Raw genomic sequence first — 8,576 nt, 5'->3', positions numbered from 1 at the left:
TATAAACTAAGTCACTGCATAAATTTGATAAAAATAAAAACAATAAGGGGAGAGAGTAAGAGACTTTTCAAGAATTCATGAAAGACCCAAGTTCTTAGGGGAAAAAAGCACATTTTAAGTTACAGGCAGAATAAATAAATATAAATGTTCAACAAGACAGATTTTAATGGAGTTGTAGAATATTTCTAAAAGTACAGAAGTTTCTTATATGGATTAAGATAAAAAATATGAACAATGCTTGGAACATAAAAGTAGACACTTTAATAATATCAAGAATGAAGGAAAAGAAAACTTTAAAGTTATCACACAGATAAGGCAGTTATCTACAAAGAAATGACAATTAGAACAGACATCTTAATAAAATAAATGTGAAAAGAAAATGGGGAACCATAATATACATGATTAAAAATTGTTAATCTCTCATTTTATACTTAAATAAACTTGAATTCAAGAATAAGTTAAAATAGGGCGCCTGGGTGGCTCAGTCAGTTAAGTGTCTGCCTTCAGCTCAGGTCATGATCCCGGGGTCCTGGATGAAGTCCTCCATCGGGTTCCCTCCTCAGTGGGGAATCTGCTTCTCCCTATTCCTCTGCCCCCCCTCCACTTGTGCATGCTCTCTCTCTAATAGATAAATAAAATATTTTTTAAAAAACAAGTTAAAATAGAGACATTTCTAGCTATCTGAAGATTAAGAGTTTAAAGAAAAGATTTTTCACTAGCAGAAATACTGGACACAGGAAAAGTATGGGAAATGTGTGAACTCAAAAATTAATTTAAAAAAATGTCAGTTACTTATAGTAGCTATTAATTACAATAACCTTGGGAGCCTAAAAATGGTAGAACTAAAAATCCAGACCAGAATAAATGATATTGGCATGAAAATGCTCAATGAATAAAGAATGCTAAATCTTATGTTTTGTTTGAGAGTGGGACAGAAATTAGAAACCTATACTTGGTTAACTTACAGATAATTATTTATATTAAAAATTAATAGTAATTAAAGCTATATACAACTATATTTTAGATCTTCAGTCCTTGTTCATCTTATAATTAAAAATTGGAACCCTTGTACCAATCTCTCTGTTTCTCTCTATCCCCACACCTGCCAACTCCCAGCCCCTGGCAACCACTTTTCTATTCTGTTTCCATGGGTCCTACTTTTTTTTTTAAGATTCTACATACAAGTGATACCATGCTTATCTATCTTTCTCTATCTGGTTTATTTTACTTAGTGTAATGCCCTCTAGGTTCATCAATGTTGTTGACAATGACAGATTTCCTCTTCTTTAAATATTGAATAATATACAAAATATAATGTATAGAATATATTATATATACAATATATAATAATGTAATCCACAAAAAAATATATATATATATATAATTTTTTTTTTCTGTTCCATTCATCCATCAGTGGACACTCAGGTTGTTTCCATCCTTTGGCTATTGTAAATAATGCTGCTATGAACTGGGAGAATCGATATCTTTTTGAGATACTGGTTTCATTTCCTTTGGATATATAAAATGGGATTGCTGGATCATATAGTAGTTTTATTCTTAACTGTTAAGGAACTAACATAATGTTTTCCATAAACTGACTGTATCAGTTTACAATCCCACCAGCAGTGCACTAGGGTTCCTTTTCTCCACATCCTTGCCAGCATTTGTTATCCTGTGTCTTTTTGACAAGTCATCCTAACAGGGATGAGGTTGTATCCCATTGTGGTTTTGATTTGCATTTCCCTGATGATTAGTGATGTTGAACACCTTTTCAAGTACTTGTTGGCCATTTTTATGTCTTCTTTGGAAAAGAAGTCCTTTGCCCATTTTTAATAAGGATATTTGTTTTTTGCTATGGAGTTGTATGGGTTCCATGAAACATTTTTTTAAAGATTTATTTATTTGAGAGAGAGAGAGAGTGAGCAGAAAGGGGAGGTGCAGAGAGAGTCTTAATTAGACTCTGCACTGACGATGTTGTGTTCGATCTCACAATCCTGAAATCACAACCTGAGCCGAAACCAAGTCAGATGTTTAACTGACTGCACCATCCAGGTGCCCCTCCATGAAACATTGATTGAGACTTTCAGGTAAACCAGTAGAGTCTTTGTTTTTTGTTTGTTTGTTTAGGGTGGTCTTCTTAGAATAAAGAATACTTTCAGATTTGTGTTGATCAGTTGTCCATCTAGAAAGCCTATAGTAATTGATATGATCAAACATTTTGGAGAAAATTGTCCCAAACTCTGCTGCCAATATTAGTATGTAGCCTAAGTTTATGATTGAATGTAAAGAATGGGTTAATGTAAATGCCTAGAAATGTCTGTCTCTGTCAGAGGGCTTCCAATGATAGTCTTGCTTTCTCTGATATTTCTCTATCACAATACATTTAAAAAATTATTTGCATTATCATGGTACTTTAGAGTCTATTCTGCTTGGAGAAAGAGCTATGGTTGTAGTCTAGAGATACAGGAGCTTTGCTTATTTTTAGCATTCTTCAGAAATTGAAATAAAATCCATGTTTTGAACCACCTTTAAAAATCTTCTGTTTTGTTAATGGGGTTACATTTAAGTGCTTTATTCAATTTATGACTTTTCATTTCCATAGAAATATAGGTCTTTCTATAGGTGCGGCATCTTGTTAAGCTCAGTAGATTCAAATAGTTTTGTGGTGTCATCTCCCTGTCAGCTAACAAAATCCTTAGAAAATGCAATTATATAGATAGAGATACATGTCCAGTAGGTTCCCTTTCCTACCTATATCTATAGATGTAACTGTGTTTATGAATCAATAACCAAACTGAAAAAAATAAGATTACCTTTGATTGTTATAAAGCTACGAGGAATTTTTGGAACATGAAACACATGTGAAGTCATTTGAAGAAGGAAACAGCTGTCGAGATGTAACGGGAGGAAGCCCGGTTCAAAATGTGGGAACACATTGCAATGTGCTCCAGATGTGGAAATGGCAGAAGCGTGGCCCAGGTGCCCTTGGGCAACTGACAAGGTAATTGGCTGCTGTCAGAACATCAGGTGGATCAAAACCTCCTCCAAGCCTCTCTCCTTCGGCTCAAGAGGCAATAAGCAGAGATATCTGCTATTAGGCATGTGCTATTGGGTGTGGGGACTTAGGAAAAGGAAGGCAGAGAGCCTCAAGTGACTGGTGCCAGCAGGAGGAACTGGGAGCACCAGGCCAGGCGGCCAGGAAGAGGCACACACTGGGCGGTCGCATATCCTCATGGCTGATTGGAGGAGATTGGAAGTCCCCTGAGTGACGAGCTGACTCTAAAACCTAAGGAACTCCAAGATGAAATGTCTTTCTCGGAGCTGACTTGAGGACATACATAGGTTGTGTTGAACCGTTACTATGAAACTGAAACATGTCCCAGTGTTGAAAAAGGGACTTTTGGGAAGTTGCAACGGATAGCTTGAGGTTCTCCAGAGATGCATGGATGTGTTTGTCATGCGTTTACTTCACTACTATTCAGGGAAGCTTGTTGTTGGGTAAGACCTAAGATTCATGTGATTCCTCTTTCACAGTTCAGATCTTGGAGTTGCTTGAGCACTGGCTGTGTGTCAGACTCAGTACATGTGTCCTCTCATTGATACAGGACAAGAGTTCCCATCTGCCCGATGAGGAAACAGGGACATGCAGCTAATAAGCAGTAGAACTGAGACAAAAAACAGGCATTCTTAGCCCCAAATTGCTACATTTAAGTACTTAAAAGAGGGGCAAGGTGAACATAAAGTAGCAGCAAAAAGGGCAGAAAGTTGGGAAGTTTTTTGAGGTGATACTGATTTTTCTGTGCCAGGAGTTAGTGAGGTGAGGTGGGAGAGGGCGTAAGTAGTTTGGACTACTGAACAGCTAGCCCAGCAAGCAAGGACAGTGGCACTGGGTTGAGTGCCAATGAACATGTGAACTCTACATAGATTTTCTTTATTCAGTTGTTTCTTATCAGATTCAAGTTAATACATCTGAAAAGTATTCTAGCTAGGAAAACTTTGATGCTTTGATCTCCTAAACATTTTCATGCATACACTTCATAGTAAGATTGTGATTTATTTGGTTCTCGTGAGGATCATAAGTTTTATGTTCTCTAATATATTCGTGTGTGTGCGTGTGTGTGTATGTGTATGTGTGTGTGTGTGTGTGCGTGTGACCCTGAAATGACTGATACGTTTTTTAGCTTTGGTGTTTCTTAGTTAATTAATGTGTATATTCAAATAGGTAGTCTGATCTTGACTAGGTCTGGATGTTTTCTTTCTTTCACATAGCAGATCTATTTAGGGTTTTATATTTCCTTTTGGCAATTCAGAAATGTACAGGGTGTTCTGTTTCTCCACTTTCAGGGCTGAAGGAGTTCTACTTAGAGATCAAAAAGATGGATTACACTGACAAAGAGGAGGAGAGGAATTAGGAAGTCAAGAATTAATATGAGTTTATTGGAAACACGAATAAATATAAACCCAACTACTTTTAGGAACCTGTGTTTGATTACTTGATAAGGGAGCACTAAATCGTGTACCTTTTTTCTGTAATCAGAAGTCTCCTGGATATTTTTTTTGTTGTAGTAATTAGCAGATATACTTAAAACATGGATTTACTCTCAACTAATTTAAGTACATTTTATTTTTGAAGGCAATTAAATTTTCAAACTGAGATACATTTTCAGCATGAGATATTATACTCTGAAATATTTTACTCTTCTATCCTGATATTCTTTGAGGACATCTAATCTCTCTTTATGTTTTTTAATATTGTGCAGATGGGGAAAGAAAGCAGAAGGGATTTTGCTTTAGCCTAAATACCATGTTTAGGTCATCATCTCTCTTATGTTTTTAAATTGAAATAACTTTAATTTATTTAAGCAGCATTTATAATACAGCATTTTGAAGATAAACAAATGCCATGATCATCTTCCAAAGGGGAGGCTAATCAGTTTGCTAAATAGAGACAGACCAACATGCCAGTCACCGTAACTTTTGTACTTTGCTGCTGATAGAGTGTAAGTCCCCACAGCATATGATAATGTTTGAAGTGTGAGAACACAGTTTTTCCCATTAATTTTCCTTTATATCACCACCCACATCAGATATGCTTTCCTGCAGTTTACTGTTGGCTGTATGCTCAGAATTTAAATTGCTAAGGGCCTGTTCTCCTTCCTGAGGATATTACAAATCTCACCACTCCTCATTGAAATTGTATGGTGAGGGCAAGCTTTCCTTTTCCTGCTACTGTGTGTTTGAATATCTGACTTTTATGGATAAACAGGCTGCAGTGTTACATGTGCTGTCTGCCTTCCAGGTCATCACGGATGCGAGGAAGAGGGTTGTTTGTTTAAGTGCAGGTATAAAGCCAGTTAAAAACGAACACCTTGCCACACTCACAGGATTTCAGATATGATAGGAAAATACTGAGGAAAAGAGGGGTGAGATCCTTTTTTGGTTTTATTCATTTGATAAACAAATATTTATTAAGCATCTACTTGCATCAGCCCTGATCTAGACACTGAGAACAACAACCCCTGTCCTCACGGAGCTCACATTAAACTAAATATATTAGATGTTTAAGTGACATCTAATGTAAAATATAATAGAAGGTAGAAATAGGATAGAAAATAGAATTTTTCTGTGGAGAAAAGTGAGTCAGGACTTGATGTGAGGGCTGGCGAAATGTTAGCCAGATGGCCAGGAACGACGTTGCAGAGAGGGTGACGTCTGAGTACATCCTGAAGTGAGTCGCAGGGAATTACTGGAGGAAGAGAGCTCAAGCCGACAGCACTAAACTGTAATGGCCCTGAAGCAGGTGTGTGCCTTGAAGGTTCAAGAAACCGTAAGGAGAGTGGTGTCACTCAAAAAAATTACGTAAAAGAACAAGAGCTGAGGCCATCAAAATGGAAGAGCTTTGGATGGGGTGCCATATAGGCCTTGTAAACTTTTAAGGTGCTACAGAAAATCACTGGGAGCTTGGAGCAGGTGTCTGACAAGGTCTGTCTTGTTTTTACAAAACTGTTTTGGCTCTATGCTTGGGAAAAAAAAAAAGGCAAGGGCAGGTAGAAGGGAGAATAATGGTGGACTTCGCTCTCTAGCCTTTTCTTGCTGCCCTGTGCCCCACAGGGCTGACCTGTATGATCTATATTAACCACTAATTGGCTTCTTTGACTCTGGCTTGCATTGGGTTCAATTAATGAGAGACTCTCATGGGAGAGAGTGGGTGAAGAGCAAGCTTTCTCTGTTTATTACCCTCTTCTCCTGCTGTTTCAGGTCCCCATTGGTTGTTCATGTCCATCCACCAGGGCCACAGTTCCTGCCAGTGCCTCTCTCCATGTAGCTGCTTCTCTGATTTCCTGTAACAACTCCTTGGCCTTTGTAGATAGTTCCTTGACTAAATCCTTCTTATTCATATTTGTCATCTGTTTTCTGCCTGGAATTGCCTGGTGTACCAGATACGAGGCCGATCTGTATTCCAGGGAGATATGATGATGATGTGGTCCAGGTTGATGGCAGTGGAAGTGGTAAAAAGTGTTTGAATTATGGACATTTTGAAATCAGAGCTGATTCAATTTACTACTGAGCCCAATGTGGGGTGAGGTGTAAAAACATCTAGGGGATGCCTACATTTGTGGCCTGAGAAACTAGAATAATGGAGTTGCCTTTGAGGATACTCTCTTGAAGTTCAGGGGAGAGAGCTAAGCTAGAGATACAAAATTGGAAGTTATCTATGTAGAGATGGGTTTTGCACTTTGATGTAGGATGAGATTACTTAAGGGATTGAGTCCAGACAGAAAAGAATTGAGTCTGTTCTCTTTTCTGTCTAGACTCAAAGGCTGAGTCCTGGAGCAGCCCGATACTTAGAGACTGAGTAAATGAGGAATCTGAAAAAGAAAGTGAGAAGGAATTATGCAAGAGGTGAAAAGCATTCCAAAAGACTGTGATATTCCTGAATACAAATGAAGAATCTATAGAGTAAGAATGGATAACTGCTCTGTAAGGTTCTGATAAACTAATGCTGGCTTTCAGTGTAAATTACTACAGTTTAAATAGACCTACATGTATATATATACATAGAAGTTTTTGATACATGGATTAAAGATATCTCAAAGAGGCATATTAAAAGTATGTCCCACAAATAATAATGGCATTTCAATTAGATGCATTTCAGCTGTCCTCGGTCACCTGAGACACTGTGACCCTCTTACAAGACCGCTTGTATTTAGACATATATGCATTTCACAGCTTAACATCCTGTCCAGTGTCATCTATACTATTACCCCCAAAGAATTCAAGTGTCAGGAAAAAAAGTTAAAACTTACCCCCACAGAAGTAGAAGTTTCTGCAACAGGGAAACAACAGCTAAAGGAAGTCGACTCAGTGACTCCAACAGGAAAAACTCATGGATTTAATGGTATAAGGGGGACGGGGTGCTGCCTGTCAGTTCATCCCAAACAATTAAAAAGTGAGGAACAAGAAAGGCAGCTTGGAGCTCCACCTGAGTTTGGGAAACATGTTTGCAGCTATTGCAATTAATTTAGAGAAGAATTTCAGATAAGGATAGCAACCATAGATTGTTGTTCATGGCTTTAAAATTCTTAGCTCTCCATGTCATTAAAAATATTTATTTAAAAATAACTAGTGATTAATTTAGCTCAGTAAAAATACTCAATAAACTTATTTTCTTGAGTTTTAATTGATAGATAAATTTTTCAGCTCATTAGAAATTCACTTTTTATGAAGTGATTCATTAATCATTACAAACATGCTCATGTGTGTCACATTTCTGTAATTAAATTATTTTGCCAAATGAGCTATTACTGTGTAAAAGATTGGCTTCAAAACCTAATTCAATGCTAGATTAGTGAAGTCTCTTCCTAAGGGACTTGAGTTAGAAAGCTAACAGGGATCATGTAATGTATAAAAGGAAATTTATATTTACTGTATGATACTAATTTTAATAATCTACACACAAGTGCAAAAGTGACTAATAAAAAAATTGGTATTCACAGTCGTATGTGAAGGGTTTGATTCTGTTCCTTTCAGGTGTTAAGGATGCAATTTTCTAGGACCACACTTTGATTGCATTTAATTTTACTGTAAAATTTGAGAGAAGACCTGCGACTTTCTGATTATCCTCTTTATAATATTATCTCTGTTTATTATGTTCTACATGGTATCCATTTCTCCATAGGATTATAGTTTCCACAAGCACACCGAAGATTTGGAAGATCCCTCTTACCAACCAGTTTGCATTGGTTCTTTTCACATTAATCTTTTGCTAGCTTTTTTAAAAATCTCTATCAAAAATGTTTAGCATGCTTCCATTTATTTTAAAAAGTACATGGATAATACAGATCACAATTACAATGAGTTGAAACACCTCAGATATGTTAAAATCCATGAGGTCATCATGATTTATTTTTTAAGAAGCTCATTGTTTTGAATACAGGCAGATAAAGGAAAAGAATCAAGGATTTACCCTGTAACTGTACTTCTTAGAGACCAAAGAACTGCTGAGGGGGAAGTTTACCTTTAAAAAGATAAGTGAAGCTAGGCAGTATTAAGACAATTGATCACAGATTATAGGC

Source organism: Mirounga angustirostris, unplaced genomic scaffold, assembly GCF_029215605.1.
Source record: "Mirounga angustirostris isolate CCGP_5_RB_7025 unplaced genomic scaffold, mMirAng1.0.hap1 SCAF_15, whole genome shotgun sequence".
Taxonomy (NCBI): domain Eukaryota; kingdom Metazoa; phylum Chordata; class Mammalia; order Carnivora; family Phocidae; genus Mirounga; species Mirounga angustirostris.
This window is presented reverse-complemented; position numbering follows the sequence as displayed.